The sequence below is a fragment of the Saimiri boliviensis genome, chromosome 4 (genome assembly GCF_048565385.1).
Source record: "Saimiri boliviensis isolate mSaiBol1 chromosome 4, mSaiBol1.pri, whole genome shotgun sequence".
NCBI lineage: Eukaryota > Metazoa > Chordata > Mammalia > Primates > Cebidae > Saimiri > Saimiri boliviensis.
In genome coordinates, this window is record NC_133452.1 from 57,083,313 (window position 1) to 57,107,520 (window position 24,208).

Sequence of the window (24,208 nt, forward strand, 5' to 3'; positions counted from 1 at the left end):
TCAATGCCTCAGCTGCCATAAAAATTGTTGTAAATAAAGTCTAAATCAACTAAAAAAATTCAAGACGGAGCAGCATAAGTACTTTGTGTAAATATATAAATGTGAATCCCAGAAGAGAAGGCTGAGTGGAAAGTAGTTACCTCTAGAAGTGGAATTAAAGATGGAGAGAGATAGGGAGGGAAAAGTCTTCTTAATATGAGCTTTTTGGTAATTCTTTGATTTGAAAACTATGTGCTGACATTACTTTGATGAATAAGTAACTCAATAAAGACAAAAGTTAAATTTGTGAGTTGCATTCAACTAGGACTCTGAGTTGAATCATTCTCCACACTCCAGCCTGTGGTTTTCTTTCCCTATTTTGTTAATGGCACAGCCCACAAGCTTAGTATTAAGAAAGGGAAACTCTTAAGTGCAGAATATGGATGCAAAGTCTTGGCTGAACTTGATTGTTAGATAACTGAATATCCCAAAATCCAGTTGACAAGGAACTCACTAGACTATTAAGCTACACTGCCAAACAAGGAATATAATAACAAGTAAGTCTGTGATTGTTCAGTAACTCAGGCCATGCCCGGGTTTAAGCAGCCTCACCATGAAAAGGAAAAGTGTAGGCTACCCAGAAGACTCAGCAGAAGAACTGTCCTTCATGTTCCTCGCAGAGTGATGTGTAGGATAATAGAAAATGAATCTGTGCTGTTAAGCAGACCCCAGGGAGACTGCAGGACTGAGAAATGCAAAGATGCCCATGAGATTCTTAGGTCCTGCCATGTATCTCAGTGGTCTTTAAATTACTTCACATCTGTAGAACTTTGAAAAATTATGTACCTCTCACATACTGGCATTTAATATGTTTCATCAGAAATTATAATTGTTGCAAGTGACATAATCCCTGATATATTATAAATATTGACACTGAAATAAGACATTGTTGTCTTATATTTCTATCATAAATTTAAACACTTAGAAGTAATTTAATTGTTGGCATATTTCAAGTATTAACATTTTGATATCTTAAAATAAAACTGTTATATTACTCATTGACATGTATCTAATGAACTGAAAAAACCATGAGGATTTGATATCTACCATTAACCACTTAAAAAAATACATGAAGATGTCCATCTTCAACAGTCAAAATTTTTACATTCATTTTCTCCTTTATCTCATATCTCCAAGCTATTTCCTCATATACTTTTTACTACCATAATATATTTTATGCTTTAATATATTTATAGGATTTTGGTCACACATTATATTTCTCTGTAGCCAAATTTCAGATGTAGGTTAAAACATGAAAACATATTTTAATTTTATGATTATAAGTTTCTAAGCATTAGAATAAATCTTAATATTTGTTATTAGTAAAGCACAATTGGTTAAAATAATTCAACAGCACGATTCTGATAAACAATTATTAAACATAAAAATAAATGTAATGTATTCATTTACCTAGGTGCTAGGATAAAATAGATCATTTCAATGTACAACCAGGACTAATAACTGATGTTTATAGAAGAACTTAAGTAGTCAGCTTTTAGGTGTTAGAAGTAGCTCATCCAGCTGCAGTCATGCTTCTCAAAGTTTAATTGCAGATGAAAATGCAGATTCTGACCTTACACGGTAGATGCGGGGCCTGAGGTTCTGTGTTCCTGGCAAGCTGCCAGGTGATTAATGGGGATGTTACTGGTCTAGGGGTCATATTTTCCATAACAAGAGGGAGTAGCAGTGAAGTACTGGTTCTTAACCTTATCTGCACTTTGGAATCTCGTGGGAATCTTTAACATGTCCCACCCACTTCCAGACATTGCGACAACTGATTGCACAGTCTGGACTGTGGTCTGGGCAGATCATTTGTGTAGTGTAGGAATTGACCACTGGGGTGAAAGAGCAAGTGCTAAATGCAGTATGAGTGTTTCCTCTTGGGTCTCCCCTTAACTGAGCTTCATGCCCTGGAAGGCCTGCTACTCTAAGGAAAAATAGTGTAAATCTTGAGGTGCTATCTGAACAAATTGACTGTTGCAGCAAGACTGGTTCCATGGTTTTATAACCAGTACAATTGTACAGGAAGCCACATGCAGAAGAACCCTGCACTTGGTTTCATGTTCTGTCACCATCTTTGGATTCTTAATGATACTATCTTTGAACTTTTTGTAAGTGAAATCTGATAAGACAATGAAGCATGAGGAGAGGAGCTACACACAGTCTGCATTTAGGGCATGCCTGCTGCCCTATTTTCATATAGCATTCAAGAGCATGGGGTGGGGAGGTGGGGAGAGAGAGCATGGGGAGAAATGCCAGATATAGGTGAAGGGGAGGAAGGCGGCAAATCTCGCTGCCATGTGTATACCTATGCAACAATCTTGCATGTTCTTCACATGTACCCCAAAACCTAAAATGCAATAAAAAAATTGTACCCAGAAAAAAAGAGCCACATGAGTGTAAAGTTTCAGTGGACCAGCAATGCGTGGAAGTCCAGCAACACTGTAAGTGCAGGATGAATGTGTTATATCTACAACTGAGTAAACGGGGCATTGATAGCTACATTTTCAATTCAACCCAGAACTCAGAAAGGAGGCAATGATGTTCTAGAACATAACATAAGAAACTATCATATTCTTTCTTACTTGTACCACTTTCCTGTATTAATCAAGGACTTATACTGAAAGTGATGACATAGAAGGAAAGGAAAAGAAAGAAAAAGACAGGGCAACCAATATTGTGCACATATCAAGAAGTAAAATAAAAACATTTGGGTTTTTTTTAAGCAGGTTTTCCACTGTTCTGAGAAGAAAATCCATATACATGTACAAAATACAAATTACATAATTTAAGTGATTCTGCATACAAATTAAACGCTTTTGTATTTGCATTTAAAATGGGCAATTGTACCCTATAAAGATGTCTGGTAAAATTTATGGTAATAATTTATTTTATTTAGGACATTAAATAATGAAAACCACCATGAGAAGATAAGAGAGAGTCCATGGAATACAGGAAAAACCTAATATTTTAGAATCTCAAAGGCATTTTTTTCTTCTTTTACATATAAGGGGACCAACATTTTCATTTTGCACTGGATACCAGAAATTACACAGCCAATTCAGGTAGTAGATTAAAGACAGCATTGCTCCTGGTGACCAAGACTCAGTAGAGTTCTCATCTCCCACTCTCTCCTGTCCGTCAGACCTGATCTCTCCTCAGTATGCCACATGCTAAGACTCTTAGAGCATAGGTGGGAATTACTTCTCCTTGGCTTATTTACTCCTCCAAGAAGTACCAGTCTCATTATCAAAAGTTGTATGGCTTTATCTTACTTAGGGAAACACAGATTAAATCCCAGTTTAGTGACAGAATTTAAAGTATTTTGGTGGCTCCATTATGTTAATCAGTTTAAAATCATCTCTATTTATTTAAAGCAGAAAATTGTGAACCAAAATATACTCAAAATCTGAATCCAAACAAATTTAATTTGACTCTTATTTTAGCTTTTCTTAAAAAAATATATTTTGAAACTTTCCAATGCTGTTGTTTCTTTTATAATCTATGCTTTATGTATCTTTCCAATATATACATCAAAGGAATTTAATTATAATTGCCACAGTTAATTGTTTTCTCAAAATAATCTTTAACTAAACAATTTAAGTAATGCTGTGGATTAAAACTATGTCAACAGTTTACATTTCTTAATGAGACATTTGTAGTTTCCATTCTTAGGAAAGTACACTAAACTGGCCTATTAATACCTTGCAGAGCATTTCCCCTTCATTCACCAGTCAGAGACCCTGCCTTGTTCCTAAATAATCAAAGAAGTCATCTCGATGTGGCGCCTAATTCCTACTAGAAAATTAAACAGGGCTGGACATAGTGCCTCATGCCTGTAGTCCCAGCTACTTGAGAAGCTAAGGCAGGAGGATCGCTGGAGGCCAGTGTGTGGAGTCTGCAGTGAGCTATGATTGTGCCATTGCACTCCAGCCTGGGCACCGAATGTCTAAAAATAAAATAAAATATGTAAGTAAATTTAAACAAAATAAAGTTTGTGGTAGGCCTTACGTGATGGTAAGCTAGAATTACACATTAAATTCCCATTCTGCTAATAGGCAAGATCTGCCTCGCTGCAGAAGAATCCCTCCCTTCAGAAGCTCCTCTAGCAACCACCGTTTTATTCTCTATGAGCTTGACTTTTTAGGGTCCACATATAAAGGAAATTATACAGTATTAGTCTTTATGTGTCTAGATTATTTCACTTAGCACAATGTCCTCCAGGTTCATCTGTGTTGTATGGGGAAAGTTGGAAAATGTTGGTCAAAAGGTCTGAACTTTCAGGTATAATAGATGGATAAGTTCTGCAAATCTAATGGTTAGTGTGGTGACTGCTTAATATTGTATTATTTACTTGAAATTTGCTAAAGGAGTAGATTTTTTTTTTTTAAACGGAGTCTTACTCTGTCGCCCAGGCTGGAATGCAGTGTCCCCACCTTGGCTCACTGCAACCTCTGCCTCCCAGGTTTAAGTGATTCTCGTGCTTCAGCCTCCCAAGTAGCTGGGACTACAGGTGCCCACCACCACGTCCAGCTACTTTTTGTATTTTTAGTAGAGACAGGGTTTTACATATTGGCCAGGCTGGTCTTGAACTCCTGACCTTGCAATCTGCCCAGCTCAGCCTCCCAAAGTGCTGGGATTACAGGCATGAGCCACTGCATCCAGCCAGGAGTAGATCTTAAGTATCCTAACCACAAACACACCTCCAAAAAATAGTATGTGTGGTGATGAATATGTTGGTTAGTTTAATTGTGGAAATCATTACACAATGTATAGGTATATCAAAGCGTCACATTGCACACTCTGAGTATATTTTTTTTAACTTCTCAACTACATCTCAGTTAAGCTAGTGGAGAAAGAAATAAAGCCTTCTAAAGAACAAAATGTCTTCTGAGTTCAAGGAGTGGAGTAACTATGGTATTGATTAAAAACTGTAGTCGAGAATTCTTACAATTTGAGCAAAGCCTTCCTCTGAGGATTGGCACCTTGAACACCATTTCAGTTTTACTCCAGATATCTCTCAAGCCGTCTTTGCCTCTCCACCATAAGATAGTCTGGGACCGTCTTGCTTTTCCTGACTCAAGAGCTAATAATGGCTTTGTTCTAGAGAGCCCGCTCTGCTTTTAGTGAAAGGCCATGCAAAGAATCGTGATCTGGGTGCTAGGCCTGCAGGTGATCTCATTCCAGCTGAGCACTGGCGATGGATGCTCTTCCATCCTGCAGGTTGCCTTTTCACTCCCTTCATAGTGAAGTAGATAGAGTGTCCACAGAGTAGAAAAATATGTTTTTGTTGCTGAATAAGAATTTTTCAAAATCACAAGTTCATGCAAATGTTTTCTGTTTAGCACTGTTTGTTACTGCCCCCTCTCTTCCTTTTCTAATTAAATCCCCCAGAAAAAGTACTCTTCTGCACAACTTTGTCTAGTTTTTCTTATATAATATAAACATTTTCTTCAAATTGCTTCATATGTTTTCTGCACATTTCTATAAAGTGTTATAGCAAATAATGAATGTTAATTTATTTGAGTCAATATGCTTAAATATTGAAGGTTTCTGGATTCACTAGCTCTAATCTAATATATATCTATATCTATCTATATATATGTGTATATATATATCTATATATATGTGTGTATATATATATATACATATAAAATGGATTTGAGAAAACATTTCTAATGCCCAAATTACCCAAGGTTTCATTTATTTGAGAGGATCTGATCATGTGAAAGCATGTTAAAAAGAAATATTCATAGTATTTGATAAAAAGACTCCATAAATTTAACCACTTAAATACTTACAGAATAATATGGGATACAATTTATTCCATGTAACAATAGTACAATTACACAAATTAAAAAGCATTAAATATTATCTTAGTTGTGCTACCAGGTTTAGTTCATTGGATATCCATATGGAAAACAAAATTCTCAAACCATTAAATAAACAATTCTAAGTAGATTGCAAATATAATTTTAAACATTAAAGCAATAAAAGTTTTTGAAAAAAAATGTTAGAGGATGTTTTCATGGCACACAAAGAGTTCCAAACAGAACTATCATAAAGAAAAGATTATAAATGGGACTGCACCAAAACAGAACTCTGTTCATCAAAAGACATTATTGAGAATGAAAAGAAAACCCACTATATTTGCAATATATTTACCCAATATAGAATTTGCATCCAAAATATATCAAGAACTGCAAACTAATAAGAAAAAGATAACTTGATGGAAAATGGAGAAAAATGCTTAAGCGCTTAAGGTACGCAACGAGATTAGGCATTGTGACTATGCAAATTAAAAGCAAAATGCAAAGAAAGAAACATCCAGTGTTGGCAAGACTGTAGGACAACCTTAACTCTCATATACCGATGGTGGGAGTGAATATTGATGCAAACATGTTGAAAAACTATCTGGCAGTATTTACTAATGCTGAACATATGCCTATCTTATGACCCTATATACACAAAAGATCTGTATACATATGTTCAGCAAAAGATACAGAGTGAATGTTCATAGGAGCACTTTTTATAATAGCCCAAAACTGGAAAATACCCAAATGTCCATCAGGAATGAAAAATAAACTGTGGTACATTCAGATAATAAAATACTATGTAGTTAGACTCCCCATTGAAACTATTCAGAAGGAATATACATAACTATACACAATGGTGTACATAAATCTCATAAACATAATCCCAAGTGAAGGAAGCCAAATGCAAAAGAGCAAATACTGATTTCATTTATTTCAACCTCTTGGTTGTTTTTTGATCTGGCTATTTACATGGGTACATTCATTTTGAAAAAAAAAACAAAACGTAATGTTTACACTTCTCTGAATGTGTGTTAGACTCAATTTAAACAATTAAAAATACTGTGCTACATGGACAGTGTCTATATTCTTAGCAGAATATTATGACATCTTACTGAGTTAGATAACATCATCTCTGTCTCTAAGAAGTTAGTGTGTGTGTTTATGTGTGTGTTTGAGTAAAAAGTTGCCTTTATGGCTCCACAAAAGAGCCATTATCCTCAATTATTATTGCTAATTCAGGTGAATAAAATGTTTAAAGTATTTTTATCCGCTTTCCTTATGTCTTCTGAATTGAGAGCTAATTGTTTTGGAAGGATAAGTTCTTTTATTTTTTTTTAAGTCTGCTTTACTTATTCTTGACTTCAAATTGAGTTAATTTATGACAGAATTGAATGCTATTTTAGGATAAAGTTTACAAAATCAAATATTTTAAACTTTATAGGATTTTCAAATTTGAGAAGTTTAACCCTGTCCTTAGACTTTTCCACCTCTTGGACTTTTAGCTTTGAGTTAGCTAGTCCTGTCCGCAGGAACTAAACAATTTCACCATTGATCATTTTCTGTCAAGGTCTTCATACTATTGATTACCTCCATTCCACACACATGCCTAAACCTGCTCCCAAAATCAATAAAACTAAGTCACAACCCTGATCATCACTACAGTTTCTGGAATCTTCTAAAAGCAAAGAGACATTGGACTCCGAGGAAAGTGAGGGCCCCTAAGAAAGTAAGGTGCATTGGTGGTCCCAGGACCAATACTTAGTCATGATTCCCAATGCCTGAGCAGTACTGGTTAAGTTATCTAAACTCTATTAGTTATATCAATTTTATAACCATTTCTTCATTGGTGTATTGGTGATAATAATTATCACTTTGCAGCAGAACTATGAGAAGTTAAACTAAGTTGACAAAACACCTAGCCTTGAATACATGTTCTACAATTAGGGCCTGTTATTTATCCATTTATCCATCTGGCTAAATGGTTGCTTCTCAATGCAGCAACTATGCATTGTTCATTTTATCCTCAATGACCAGCTAAATCCCAAGCAATTGTTAAATGCTCAATAAATAGTTAAAATGGATGTTAATAAATTAAAGAATTATTTTAAAATGTTATTAATGGCTTCCAAATATTCCATTTTATGTATGACCTGTTTGGTTTTGAAAAGCTAGGTGGACCTGCCCTGTTTTCCTGGAATTCTCTACCAGAGCACACAGACCAAAATCAAGATATCCACGTTCTGAGTTCAGAGGGTCATCGGCTGTCAGGCCAATCTGATGTTCTATGAGGCTTTTGGAGAAGGCCCATTTCCGCAGATCTGTATTAAAATAAAACTACCAGAGGACTAGAGAAGGGATGCAAGTTTGCCACAGTTTGGGAGAATACAGATGCATAATTTGTGAAGTAGCAAACCATCCCTTCCTCTTCCCCGTCTTTGGGGATAGGGCCATTTGATCAACCCCCCTGCCCCATTCCTGTGATATTGGGGGCATCTAAGCCACTGTACTCAAGACTTTCAATTATCTTTCATGTAAAAAGTGCCGAACATCTGTCCTCACACAGTGCCTGTTTCCCCCAAGAAATGGGCAGAAAAGTAGCCTTAGTGCAGAGAGAGAACCTAATTGGACTGCGTTCCCACCATTTGACATGTTAACATTCGTTGATTTCCTACGGATGATCAAGCAAACCCTGTAAAAGGTGGTGGGGATTCAGCCATTCATTGTACTGGCTCCTTCAAGAGAGCCACTTCTGGGTGAGGCAACCCTAGTAGCAATAAGTTAATCTGGATAACTTGTTGTAGGGGCTGTGGGTGAGAAAGACACAGCTCAGTTGCTGGTCCTTTGCCAGGGCATCTGAAGGGAATGACCCTTCCAAAGAGTCAAATATACACCCCACCACCCAGGACAGCCTGCCACTCTGAGGAAACTGACAACCCTATCTGGACTCAGTGACAGAAGAAAAAATGGGAGGAAAAACCCCGCAGATATGTGTGAAGTCTCTCTCCTTCACTTTCCCTCTCCCCTCAACACCAGGAGTACAAGTGCAGGAAAGGAGGCGAGTGAGAGAATGAATATCCCAATGTCTGCATTTTATATCACATGGTAAGCTTCACACCATGCAGCTGCTAGAGCTTTACATCCACCAGCACTCACAGGAAGAGGAACAAAGGATGAACAAGGTTAGGTCTAATATTTGAAATTCACCTTTCTTAATAACCAAAAGTGTTTGAACAAATACAGAAATGACTTGAGATGACAGTAAGGGAGCCCACAGGAAAACAAGGTTTGATGCACTAAAATAGTAGCACTAAAATAATAAAATAAAAAATAATGGTAGTAAATCCAAAACAGGCCCTTGTGGGTGGCTGATCATCTATGTAACCATTTTCTAACTTCCAGTCAGCTTTCCAGCCTGCCATTTTTGGACTCATGCAAATAAGGCAGCTTTATAGCAGAATCTTGGGAAATTTTATATCACATGGTAAGCTTCACACCATGCAGTTAGAGTAATTCATATCCAGCACAAACTTGACCCACGATGATTCTATCAGTGTACTTCTCTGAATTCCTTCTGTCCTTGTGTGCTCTCAGACCTATTCAGCCCTTTCTCTAATTTCTTCTAGTGGGCAGGGCTGATCCCTGCATATTCCATTTTCTACTGCCTTGTATTTGGGTTCAGACAGTGGGAAAACTGGCAGAATATTTGAGGGTGGAAAAAAGAAGAGGCCAGGGCATTTCTTCACCTACCTCTTTGTTTTGGAGGCATCCTCAGGAGTGGCTGTACCTCCTACAGGTCTTCCAGATTCTTCTAGACTGCATCTTTGTCTGTGCTTCCAGCACCTCTGGACTTTGGCCATAGGACCTCCCTCTTCCCTCATTCCTCCATTCTAAAGCTGGTAGGGAATTCCTGCTGTGGCTAATGACGGGCCTGCTCTTTTTTCCCTTCCTGCCATTTTGGATCTTCCATCACTGCTGTAACTAGTTTCCCATATTGCATGCCTTGTATTGAAATACTTAGCATGAGCTGTTTTCCTGAATGAGCACTGACAAATATTCTCTCCTAATCTCATCCATCCTCCACCACTGTGTGGTGACACTCTGATGAGTGCTAAATATACACACCTCACTTCAAGATAGGTCATATTCATTCATTACTCTTTAATCATTGTATTAAAGATAGTGAAAAATACATTGTGTCTATTACCGATCTCAAGTTTTCTAACGAAAAGTAATAGCCATCAAGAGTAAACGAGAACATCAAAGTAAGTTTCTCAGTCATTGGGACAAATAAGCGTAACACTGTACTCCCCAGGGTTCAAGAATGGACTTGTTCAGGGAGTCAGTGTATTCTTCCATACTGGAGCACAAACCCCTGGAAAATAGGCCACAAAACTAGTTAAATTTTTACTGGAAAAATTTGGATTTCTTTCACTACCTAATTCTAGGTGCTGCATATACAGCTATGCATGAAACGAACAAAATCCCTGACCTCCTGGAGTTTAGCCTCAAGGAAGAAACACTAAAAAATAAACAGATCAATAATATTATTTCAGCAAATTGTAAGTGCCATAAGGAAAGATGAAGTAGGGAAAGGAGAAGGGTAGTGGTTGGGAAAGGAAGTTTATTGATGGTGTCACGGAAGGCTCCTGAGACGTGACAAGATAGCAGAGTCGGACTGATAAGAGGAAGTCGGGAGTGTAAGGAGAAGAGCATCCCCAGCAGAGGAAGGAGCAGGAGTGGAAGCCTGACTGCAAGAATGCGGAGTGGGGCTGAGGAGTTCCGTCCTAGCTCCAGCATGTACCCTGAAGAACCTGCAGTCCGTAATGCATTCAGATTTTCATACCAGTGCTACTGTATTTCAGTTATTGTTGGCCCACCTCCCAATTTTTCCAAAGCACACACAGACGCCTCAGAAATAACGATCACTGAACTTCTCTCAATAAATTCATGTAGAAATGGTTGCAACATCTACATAATTGACCTCAGTTTAGCTGGTGTTTCTCTCAGTGATAATCCCTAGACCAGTTGCTTCCAAGTCACCGGGGTTTGGAGTTCTTGTTTAAAATGCCACCTTCTCATCCCACTCCCAGAACTTCTGAATCAGAAACCCCGGGCTTGATGCCTAGACATCTGTGACAGTCTTTCCACGTAACATTTATGCACACTAAGTCTGAGAGTCACTGGTTTGTATACCTCCATGCCACAAAATTTAGCATTGTGTGGTTAGTGAAGCTGTAGCTTACCAGCAAGTATATACAATTTCAGAGTTTAAATTCACCCCTTCCACCAAAAAAAGAGTTCCATTAAATGAAAATCAATTAGTCTGTATGGAAATGTCCAAATGAAACCAAAACACATAATTTAATGTGTGATTCTGGTTTCAAAGGGCCAGTTTATTTAATTCCATTTGGAACTTCGTCAACATTTCTATCTATACGCCTATGTGTGTTTCTCCCTCTCACCATAGAGAAGATTTGAGCCAACTTTTACTATGGTCTAACGAGGTTTTCACTTCTATGTCTCTGGGGCAACTGGTGAACGTCTATGTACCTTTGAGTAAAAAGAATCTCTGGCTATCTCGATTTCTGAGCACACTCCCTCTTTAGTGCCCTTTCCGAGTGCGTTCCTGGCAAAGCCACAGAAATCACTCTCAATTTAACGTTTCTTTATAAGTTATTATACCTAATTTATATAAAGCACTTGATTGCTTAAAAATACCATATAATTACAAGTTTAACCTTGTAGCATAGAGTTTTGTTTAATCTTACATTTTTCTTTAAGAGAAAACCAAATAAATTACAAAGTATATATAGTCAGAAACTTTCCTAATGAACCAAATTGATGTAGGCTTTTGTTTGGATGTTTGGAGCAAGTAACCATGTATCTCACGATTTCAGACATAGCAAGCCACTGGCACGCCCATCAGGAATGTCACACAAGAACAAAGAAAAACGGCCTTTTCTAGTTTCAAAATATAAATAAACATACACTGCAAGTCAAATAATTCAAATTATATACATGGAGTTTATTATTTCTAACAACTGATACTGTTTTTGTCACCTTTGGAGCACACTTTTTAAGGTGGTTCATATATATTACATCTGTCTGAATTTTTTAAAAATTTGATAATGTGTGCACTGTCAAAAGAAACATTACTTCAAAAAAATTTAAAAATAGAAAAGAATAATCCCTGCTACTAATGGTTTTTAGCATATTATGTAGCCATACTGCCACTTTTATTCATCATACTTTCTTTTTTTTTTTCTTTTCTTTTTTTTTTTTTTTTTTTTTTTTTGAGACGGAGTTTCGCTCTTGTTACGCAGGCTGGAGTGCAATGGCGCGATCTCGGCTCACCGCAATCTCCGCCTCCTGGGTTCAGGCAATTCTCCTGCCTCAGCCTCCTGAGTAGCTGGGATTACAGGCACGTGCCACCATGCTCAGCTAATTTTTTGTATTTTTAGTAGAGACGGGGTTTCACCATGATGACCAGAATGGTCTCGATCTCTCGACCTTGTGATCCACCCGCCTCGGCCTCCCAAAGTGCTGGGATTACAGGCTTGAGCCACCGCGCCCGGCACTTCATCATACTTTCTATCTCATTCCATGGAAATATTGCTATTCCATAGTCTTCCAGAAGTTAATTGACTAAGATCATTGAAGACTAAAACCATAAAATTTCAAGAACAAAATTTTTTTCCTGCTTTTTACAACTTGGCCACTTCACCATATGTCAAGTGACTTTAGTCTAATGAAAATTAAAAGAATTTTTCTAATTTCACAATCACGATTTTTTTATGTTTTTATATTTCCATGTCATGATACACAGATGCTCTGATTTCCTTTTCTGTGAGAATGTCTTTCTAAATTCCTTGCAAAACGTTACCCCATTCTTCCCAACGCTCTACAAAAGGCAGTAGAGTGAAGCAGCAAGGATTCTACCACATTGTAGACACACACTCCCTTCATCTTCCGGTCCTGTGGTTAGTCCTTCAGACTCCTCATGTTACCACAAAGACAGCAACCAGTAAGTTACAGAGTACAGGGTGCCAAGGATGTGTAATGTTGCTCCGCATTAACTGACCCATTGCAACCTGTTTTGCAAGCGGTCTATGCTAGTCCTTAAAACGTTCACTAGAGGGTGCACTATTTCTTTCCAAATTATTAAGGATGACTCCTAAATTAAATAGTCATGTTAAAGGCAATCTATTCGAATGTTCTACCTATATTAAGCCCTCGACATTAGATCTCAAGAAAAATGATAGCCAGAAAAAGTCATATTTAATGGGTCTAGTGGACAAAAATGAAAGTAGCAGCGACTATCTACCATTAGTCCAGTGGCAGGATAATTTCTTCATCTGGAATTCTCAACCTTAGGATGAATGTGGCTGGCACCATATGCAGTATGATTTGTCTGTGCTTTCTGCACACACACACACACACACACACACACACACACACACACTCTATACTACAGGCATCATTCTTGGAGAAAAGATGGAGGAGAAGAGATGTACCTCAGGACAGTAACCAGACAGAATAGCTATGACATGCTATGCAAAACCCTGCTTGACCAAAGGAGCTTAGCCCTTCTTATAGTAGCCTTTGTCTCTTTGCTGCTATATCAGAGGAGGGTAGTTATTTCTCTGAGTTCGTTAACTCAAAGGCGGTCTTCCTTGTCAATGAAGAATCAGTAGGGGAAGCTGCTAATTATCAGGTTATGGCCAACACAAGCATGGAGGCTGTAATTGTCAGATCGGAGTTACCTGCTACCCCAGTGAAAACTTTCATAAGGAAAGTGGGAAGGGGCAGATCCAAAGCTGGGTATCTGAAATTACTGATGTTAATTATTAAGCAAATGTACAAAAACTTTTTCCCAATAGCGATTTTAGTATAATTCTCACAATATCGCTCATTCCATATATTATATTTTCTTCAAATGAAAATGCATGCAGTGTTTAATACAATTGTCTTCTCATGGCCTCTTAGCACACTCCAAGACACCTGTTTTTTTGTTGTTGTGTTCTTGTGTGTGTGTGTGTGTGTGTGTTTATGAAACCAAGGCTCCTGTTTAAACTCAGCCTGTTTCACATTGTGGTAATAGTTGACTTTCGTTTGTCACCGTTTGTTCAGTTTTATAAGGACCTCTTTTTACCTCTTAACACTACCCCAGAAATTTCTGAAAGTATCCTCATCATTCCCATTCAGCTAAGATGTTCCAGATCTATCTTGCTTTTCCTGCCCAGGTTAAGTAGTCGCTCTCTTCAAGCGAGCGCTGATTCACTTTGGGGAATGATAGTACATAGTCCTGAAATCTGGGTCCTTGTCTGCATTTTATATCATTCTCCACCACCACTGCAATAAACTGCCTCATATTAGAAGCCATATATTTTTAGTAACGTAAGAATAGACTTTCAAATTCAGTCCTTCAGCTATCTATGTGGAGTAACTGGTATTCACCAGGATTGTCATGATGGTGAGTGTTTATTGCAAAGCATGTGGACCTCCAGTGCATATTGATGTCACTGCTCTCATGCATGGCAACAAAGTGGGTAGAAATTCAGAAAATGGTTCCCCTAACATGGCACAAGTCCATAATTGAACCGAGCTGCACATAGCCAAATGCAGGCCCGTTTTGTTGATTTTTTTTTTATATATTATCAAGTACAGAATTAAAAAAAAAAATTATTAACACAAAATGGTCCTTGGCTCTCAGTCTCCATTAACAAAGAAGCTATTCAATAAGGTGAAGTCCATTATATTCACTGTTCTTCCTAATACTGCCCTATGGAATGTAATACATATTCTCTACAGATGACCAATGTATGGAAGGTCCTGTGTTTGCTTTGACTGTCTCTTTGTCCTAAGTAAGAACTTTTATTGAAGTTCTCTTAATTTTTTTCCACCTATTACATATCATTGATGAATGTAGTAACTAAACTTATTTTATCTATGGTTTACAGACAAACCCTTTTCTTTCAAAAAGAAAATAACCTTTTTTAAATCTGTTTTGAGTTTGTGTCTCTTACTCCATCCCAAAGAGTCTATTTTTGAATGCAGTCTTGAGTTATTAGCTATTCTAAAATAGAACATCCTTACCATTTAATCAAGCAAGGTCATACTTGGGAAAGCTACTTTCTGACAAGGTCTTCAGGAGTCAGAATTTATTGGCACATTTTCAGTGGGGTAAATAGAAAACTTTAATCAGAGACTGAAAGTTTGATCATTTCCAAACAGTAGAACAATCAAAGGCGAAAAGAAGTGAGCTCTGCTCTTTTAACTGAATTATTCTTGATGGAAGAAGATATTACACTCTTATAAAAGTTTCCTTGTGGACTTTGTTTAGAATTATTTCCCATCATCTATTTGGATCTCCAGGGGGAGTCCTGCCTAGGGTGAATATTGACTTCAATGCTATAAAATTTCTGAGTGGCTCTGTCTTTGGGGTTCTCAGCCCAGGAAACTTAACAGCACAGCAACAGCTTTTAGGATAAACAAATCCACCCCAATAGGCTTACAAAACTGGTTCATGCCCATGATGTCACCTCCTCCTGAGACAAAGTTCCACCTACTCTGGAACAAAGTTTTCACACCTCTGTAGAGCAGAGGTCTTAATACAAATGCTGATGGAAACCAGAGACCAATAAAAATGTCTTCGTTTGACTGGTGATAGACGAAGGAGAGGGGAGCTGCAAAGCCATTGTTCCACATCTGTCTCACCTCCTGGCTTCCACCATACCAGACCATAGGTGGTCAAATCTTCCTATTTCTCAAGAAAAGCTGGTGGATTTGGTGGAAGAGAAATTGATTTCTCTTCCCCTCCACAGGCTCCCAACCTAAAGTATTTAATAGTACCTTCAACCCAACTTCAATATTTTTATTTATCCATGGATGTGTGTGAATGTCTTTAAAATATCAACATTACTATTTGTGTTTACATAAATAGTGCAATGTACATAAATAGTGCTAGACTACAAAAATTATGTTTTTGAGATCTATTCTTGTGGCTAGATATCTACTTTGTTCATTTCTTGTGACTGCTGTATAATCTAAATTTAGCCTAATTATCCCCTGGTTCTTTGTTACCACAAATAATGCTGTGAAAAACATCTTCGTAAATATCTCTGGTGCACGCTTGTGAGAATTTCCGTAGTGTTTAGAGCCTGCAGAGTAATGAATCAATTCCACTAAGTACTGCTTTATTGCTTTCTAAGGTGACCATACCAGTCCATTTCTCCCAGCAGTACACAGGATTTTCCATCTCCCCACAGTTCCACCAGCATTTGATAGCCAATATTCTAATTTTTTGTGCTTTGGTAAGCAGTGTCTTAGACTTTTAAGTTATATTTTATTGATTAGAATGAAGCTAAACAATTCATTCTTGCATGTCATTTTTTAGCCATTAGGATAGGTCTTAATCATAATCCTTGATATTTTATATTGTTTTTTCTTGTTTATTTACAAACATTTATTTTGTTATTCTAAATATTAATTCTTTGTTGATGATAAATATGCTATAGATATTCTCTCAAACTGTCACCTATTCTTTTTTTTCATTTTCTCCAAGTGAAGCCCCATTCCTAAATTTTGTTTGTGTTATTCTTTATTATCCTTTATTAAACACTAAATGAGAAGCTAAAATGCCACCTTTCCAGATTCTAGAAGCTGAGAGTAGCCAGGTAGTTCATTCTGATGTAAAGAAATATATAAATTTTTCTCTTTGCAGTTTATACTTGAAGAACTTATTTATTTATTTATGGTCCAAGGTCACTCTATCTGATAGATTTATTTTAGAATATTTCTACATCCCCAATCACAAAGAATAATGTCTGCATTGTCTTCTATTGGCTTTAGAGTTTTACCTTCCAAATTTAATTTTTTAAATTTACCTGCTTATCTAACTTAATTTTTCCTCCTATTCCATTGGACATTCTGTCCAAGTATCCCATCACTATTTATTAAGTAACTCATTCATTTTCCAAATATTAAATATGAAGTGTATTTATGGATATTTTTTTGATTTCTATTGCTTTGAATAATAACTTAAACTCAGATAATTTTTGTCTTCTTATTGCTCCTTACTTTCTCAATTAGCTTAGCTATTCATACACATGTATTCATCTATATTCATCTGGAAATCAGCCAGTGAAGATGCAAACACAAAAAAAGTTTACTGGGATTTTAATTCAACTGCAACTGTCTTAGACTGTCTTAGATATTTAAAATATTAAATTATCCCATCCACGAACATGATTTACCTCCAGTTTTTTATGGTTCTTTGATATACTTTACTTATACAGTATAAGTATGATGCACTTAAAGATAATTCCTAGATAAGTCATAGATTTTGTAAGTGAACATTGGGATTAATACTCAAAAGCTCTTGAAATCACTTTTTCGCTTCTTTCCACAATGCAGGCCAGTTCTGGCCAAAGACAGAAGGTCTCTATGAAGGGGCTTTCTTCCTCACCTCACGTCCTCAAAGCAAAGTTTGATGAGAAGACACCCACTGAAATCCACCTGACATTGACGTCTTTTTATCAGTAATCTTTATAATTGAGGCACTGAGCAAGATCCTGACACTGAGATTTCTTCAACCCAGTTTCTTCTGCAAAACACTCTGAAGGGAAAGAAGTGAAAGGAAAAATGTATAGACACATCAGCCAACAGCAATGTTTCTTTCTTATTTGGATTTCAATTCAAACGTACACACTAGAAAAACCATGTGTAAGACAATTTAGGAAATGTGAATACTGGTTGTTTGCCATTATTAAGAAACTGTATTTTTAGATGTGATAATGATATTTTGGTTATTTTTAAAGGATTTGGTTCTCTAAGAGATATATATAGCGCATATGTATAGATGAAATGGTTCGGAGACCCCCTCAGATGGCGGCGGGGGAGACGGTGATGGTTGCCCCCCGCCGGCTCGTCCAGGCTTAAATCCTCTGTCTCCTCATCCCTGGGCACCCAGACCACGGACCTCCGCCCCACGGTGTACCAGGCCGTCCGTGACTGCAAGCTGCAGCTGCTCCAGAAGCTTTTCACAGGCCGCAGCCCGGGAGGAGCTGGACGAGCTGACAGGCGTGGTGGCCGGTGCGGGGCACGCCGCTGCGCATCCACCTGCTCTACTTGTTGGAGAAAGTAGAGTGCTCCCCCAGCCTGCTTCAGCCACCTGGACGTGGTGGGGTACCTGGTGGACTGGGGCGGCGCGAGGGTGGAGGCTGGCGGCTCGGGGCACTTCGACGGCGAGATGATCCAGGGCGCGCCGCCGCTGTGGGCCGCCTCTGCAGCCGGCCACCTGGACGTGGTGCCGAGCCTGCTGCGCCACAGGGCCTCGGCTAACCGCACCGGGCGCACCAACTCCACGACCCTGGGCGCCGCCTGCTTCCACGGCCATTGGCAAGAACCAGACCGACCCGGAGATGGCCTCCGGCACAGCCACGTGTGTGTCGTGATTCGTGCTACAAATGTCACCGAGACAGCACCAGCTACCTCCTGGAGCAGGACGCCCAGGTGAACCGCACAGTGCCAATGGCAAGACGGCCTTCCAAGACTGAGCGGCATCTGGCAGCCTGGAGAGCCTGCTGCTGGAGTGCCAGACCCGCATGGGATGGCTAATGCAGGACCGTGCTGCTGGTGCCAGCGTGACGGGCCACTACAGCATCATGGAGTTCCTCATCCAGGAGCAGCCCAGCCAGGAGCAGGACGCCGGGGGAGAGGCCCAGGCAGAGTACCGCAAGAAGGGCCTCCACTACTAACCAGGGGTACGCACAGCCTCAGGGGCTCCATGCTGCAGCTCCTCCGGAGGAACCACTGAACCGGGAGTCTTAGGAACTGCTCTCCCACCAGCCAGTAAGCTGCCGTGGAAACACTGGAATTTCTGGGAGCCACGTATGTGGAAAAGAAGCGAGATCTGCTTGGGATCCTTAAACACTGGAGATGAGTCACGGAGCTTGGTCAGCAGTGGGGGGGCGAGTACCTGCCCAAACCAAAACCCCAGAAGCTGATCCTGACCTATGGCTATTCCAGGGAGGTCAAGACCACCGCGGAGCTGAAAGCGCTGATAAGCCACCTGCATGACATGCGAATGTAGGCCCTGTTGATCTGGGAGTGAATCCTCTGCCCCTCTGACTCCAACACTTCCTATTACATCCGTTACTGGGGCACGGTTTAGGAGGACTGTGGCAATTTAGAGCTCCTCGTCTGCCTGAGGAAGTGCACCCTGGACGTGCAACAGGGCAACCTGGAGCCAACCTCTGAGCCCCATGACCGCCTGCAACTTTCTTTCCGCAGAACTCTTCCCTTACGTGCTGCAGGATCTGGTGGCCAATGGCAGCTTGGGAACACAAATCGGCTTTGCAGACTTCATGGGGGTTCTCATGAAAGGGGGCTGGCAAGTGGAACCATTCCCGGCCCCAAGGAGCTGCAGCTGCCGGAACCTAAAGACGCGGCCCAGTTCACCAAGGCGCCGGACATCATCCTCCACCTGCTCTGTTGGAGAAAGTGGAATACACCCCTAGCCAGGAGCACCTGAAGCACCAGACCATCTACCGTCTGCTCAAGTGTGCGCCCAGGAACAAGAACAGCTTCACCCCTCTGCACGTGGCTGTGGGTAAGGACACCGCAAATAAGGACCACAAATGTGGGCAGATTCGCCTCCCTGCAAGTGGTCTAAGTGCTGCTCAAGTGCAGGCCGACCCAGACAGCAGGGATTTTGACAACAATGCCATGTTGCACATGGCAGCCAGGAAAAACCGCCCAGCAATCATGAAACCCCTGATCCAAGAAGCAGGGCCCACACGGATGCCACCAATACCTTCAAGAAGATGGCCTATGAGTTGCTGGAGGAGAAGCTGCTGGCCAGGGGCACCAGGGAGCCCTTCAACTACATGACCCTGCAATGCCTTGCAGTTCCAGAGTGTCTGCACCCTCGCCTTTCCCTTCTCCTACTGAGTGGAGAAATCATAAGGGCATGCAGGGCATGCAACAGATGCCTGTTCTTGCCTCCTTCAGGCACAAATCAGGAAAAGGGATCTTCTGCCTCCTGTCCCCTTTACCTGCAGGCAGAGGGAAAGAGGAGTTAGAGCCTTTGGTGCTAGAAGCCTTCAGGGTCATGTGCTAGGAGGATTGTCTTTCTCTAGGAGCCTGCTCACTCATATTGAGTCGGGGAAAGAAGCAAGAATGTCACATCCTGTCTTCCTGGATTATGGAGGCCTTTGCCTTGTTACCTAGAGGCTAAGGGACTAAGCCATTACCTTCCTTCTCTGCTAGAAACACAGGAAAAAGTTGAGAATGGGTTTGTGTTCACTTGCCCCTTGATGTAGCTGGATAACTCCAGCTACCAAATATGGCGTTAGGATTAGGGGCTCCCAAGGTTAGGGTTTGAAAGTCAAGGAGCAAAACCACTTCTCATTTCTTCCAGCATGATGACACCGTGCTCTGGGGCTGAGGAAGTCATAATCAGGCAGGCGGGGCTCTGCCCAGGGCAGCCTGCCCCTTGAATAGCTTTTGGTTGGTTTGGTGTTCTGTTTATTTAATAAATAGGCTGATTAGAAGCATTGCACAGGAGTTCTGAGATTTTACTGCCTTTTTTTTTGGTTGGTGGTGGATTTTTGTTTGTTTTTTATACTTCAAGTTGAACAAATGCCTCTTTGTTTAAAGAACGTTGTTAGTTGGACTTCATAAGTGAATTGCAAGCAGTGAAGATTCTGTGGTGCCTAAGATGCTAAGGCCACAGGGAGTGAGCTCTATCTTAAGAAGAATTTGGTGAGCAAGATAAAAGTCCATGGTGTTGGTCCCTGAAATGTGGGTCACTGTATATTTTTGTAAAACTCCACTGCCTTTTACAGGTGATATGGTTTGGCTGTGTCCTCACCCAAATCTCATCTTGAATTGTAGCTTCCCTAATCCCCACATGTCACGGGAGGGGCCTGGTGGGAGGTAATTGAATCACAGGGACAGTTTTCCCATGCTGTTGTTGTGAAAGTGAGTAAGTCTCAGGAGATCTGACGGTTTATAAAGGGCAGTTCCCCTGCACATGCTCTCTTGCCTGCCACCATGTAAGATGAGCCTTTGCTCCTCCTTTGCCTTCAACCATGATTGAGAGATCTCCCCAGCCGTGTAGAACTAAACTTCTTTTTCTTTATAAATTACCCAGTCAGTCTTGGATATGTCTTTATTAACAGCATGAGAACAGACTAGTACAACAGGCCTCCCAATTTTTCATTCTCATTAGAAAGAGAACTGTTTTTTCAAACAGGAAATCAGGTCAAGTACCAAAGGAGTGACATCAAAGCCTTTGGCACCTGGTTCTTCTCCACCTAGCAAGAACTAGCACAGTTGGTTTGGGTCTTGGTTGCCAGTTTTCAAGTTAAAACTAAAGGCCACTCAGCCTTACAAACCTCCCACATTCTCTGTTTTCCTCGTGGACATATCCATAGGTGGCCCAAGCCATTTTTTCAGCTGTTCCGAGGACAGAAATCCAGGTCTTCCTGAGAAAGCCCCTACTGCAGTATTAATGCCACAAATCCACCAAGATGGTGAGTGTCAAAACCAACTTGCCACGTAAGGTTAGTACAAAGTCTCAGTTCCCAGTCATCCACAGTAAAGTGCCGGTACTGCTAGAGGACCTGCCCCAGCAAGATTTTTCTCAAGAGTCAGACTCCATAAGCCCTGGCAGGCAGGAGCGGATTCTTCGCCTGCCTGACAAGCAGTGAATCTCAGAAGGGAAGCCATTCTGGCTGCATCCTCCTGGTGGCAGCCACAGCCCAGCCCTCAGGAATAGCAGTGACAATGGGTGCCCTGAAACGCCTGGTCTCTCGATGAAAACTAGGTCTCATTTGGATTTGCAGTGTGTGTTAGAAAATTGTGTATTTATTTACAACACAAAGTTTTAACTTATTTCAGCCAAGGTGGGAAATGCCATCCCTGTCCCTTCCAAAACACAGAGCAAAGAAATTAGGCAGTTTAAATCATGAGTCTCAGCGCTGGTGTTCAAGTCATTTAAAATAAGGTATTTGAAGAGAAAAAAAAAAAAAAGAAATGATAAAGTGGCTGGGATTTGCTTCAAAATAACCTTGAGACCACATGTTTATAATGATTGAGGTTGACTTATAGATGCATTGGGTTGTTTGTATGCTCTATTATGTGTATGTCTAAAACTTTACAGTAAAAATCTCCCTATAGGAGAAAATACTGATTTTTTTTTCTATTATTTACTAAAAAGAGTCCAGATGCTTTTTCTAAATTTCAGAAATCCATATAAAACATATGGTTTTCCAGCTTTCCATTCTCAAAATTGTTATAAATTCAGTCTCTTTGGTACTTCTTTCTCATAATTCAAAGAGATGGTAACATGTTTTCTGGACCTATGAACTTTAACAGGCTTTGTTCACACCTGCAGATATATTTAGATACAGTATCAAGAAGCAGTCCAAGGTGGAAATTCTTTGAATGTCACCAGTGTGCACTTTGAGTGGGGAATGAGGGGAGGTTCCAGGAGGAGGGAAGGGTTTGATTGCCAATAAGAAAATAAGGACTAGAAAGAAGGAGTCTCAAAATTTTCAGCACAGTGCTGATGAAGATAAGACTACCAGTCATTTATAATCACTACAGAGATCAGTGATTTTCTTTTATTAATACATAATATTTTACATATTTATGGAGCCCAAGTGTCTGTTACATGCTTAGAATGTGTAATGATCAAGCCAGGATATTTGGGGTATCTATCACTTGGAGCATTTATTTATTACATGTATTAGCATCACTTCAAGTACTCTCTTCTAGGTATGTTGAAATATACTTAATATTGCTGCCAACTATAGTCACCCTCGTCTGCTATCAAATGTTAGAACTTATTCTAACTGTATATTTACACCCATAACCAAGTTCTCTTCCCCTTCATCTGCCCTTCCCAGTCTCTCATATCTACTACTCTAGTCTCTGTGTCCATTAGATCAAGTTTTTTAGCTCCCTCATACGAATAAGAATGTGCAGTCTTCGTCTTTCTGTGTCTGGCTTATTTTTCTTAACATAACCACCTTCATTTGCATTCATGTTGCTGCAGATGACATGATTTCACTCTTTTTTATTTCTCCAAGATGGAGTTTTGCTCTGTCACCCAGGCTGGAGTACAGCGGCATGATCTCGGCTCACTGCAACCTCTGCCTCCCACATTCAAGCAATTCTCCTTCCTCAATCTCCTGAGTAGCTGGAATTATAGGGACCCACCACCACACTGGCTAATTTTTTGTATTTTTTTTTTTAAGTAAAGATGGGGTTTCACCATGTTGGCCAGGCTGCTCTTGCACTCCTGACCTCATAATCCACCCACCTTGGCCTCCCAAAGTGCTGGGATTACAGGCATAAGCCACCACACCCAGCCTTGATTTCATTCTTTTTATGGTCAAACAATATTTCATTGTGTACATGTACCACATTTTCACATTTTCTTTACCCATTCATTCATTGATGGACATTCAGGTTGATTTCATGTTTTTACTATTTTGAATAGGTCTACAGTAAATATGCAACTGCAGCCATCCCTTTGATATACTGATTTCTTTCTGCTAGATACCTAGTAATGAGATTGCTGACTAGTATGGTAGTTCTATGTTTAGATTTTTGAGAAATCTCTATGCAGTTATTCATAACGATTACACTAATTTACTTTTGTGCCAACAATGTAGAAGAGTTCTCTTTTCTCTGCATATTGCCTGCATTTTATTTTTTGTCTTTTTAATAATAGGATTCCAACTGGGGTGAGACAATATCTCATTGTAATTTTAATTTGCATTTCCCTGATGATTAGTGATGCTGAGCATTTTTTCATGTACCTCTTGGTCATTTGTCATGTCTGCTCTCTCTTTATTTATTTATTTTTTTGTGTGACAGGATCTCACTCTGTTGCTCAGGCTGGAGTACAGTGGCACCATCATGGCCCACTGCAGCCTCAACCTCTGAGGCTCAAGCAGTCCTCCTGCCTCAGCCTCCCAAGTAGCTGGAACTACAGGCATTCACCATTACACACAGCTAACTTTTTTGTTTAACTTTTGGTAGAGACAGGGTCCATCTATTTGCCCAGGCTGGTCTTGAACTCCTGGGCTTAAGCCATCCTTCTGCCTCAGATTCCAAAAGTTCTGGAATTACAGGCATAAGCCACCACCGTTTCTGGCCTTGTTTGTCTTCTTTTGAGAAATGTCTATTCATATCCCTTGCCTGTTTTTAATGGGATTATCTGCCTTGTTAGAGATCAGTGTTTTTTAAATCAGATCGCTTGGTTTAACACCAGAGTGTTGTCCCCCAGCTGTGTTGATTATATTTATCACCGCAAATCAATGTCACTTTATATAACA

General features: G+C 39.8%; 1 pseudogene; it reads left to right on the top strand.

The window, feature by feature from the left end:
• Positions 1–8,971: 8,971 nt before the first annotated feature.
• LOC141584190 (protein fem-1 homolog A-like) lies at positions 8,972–19,939 on the top strand (annotated as a pseudogene).
• Positions 19,940–24,208: the final 4,269 nt, after the last annotated feature.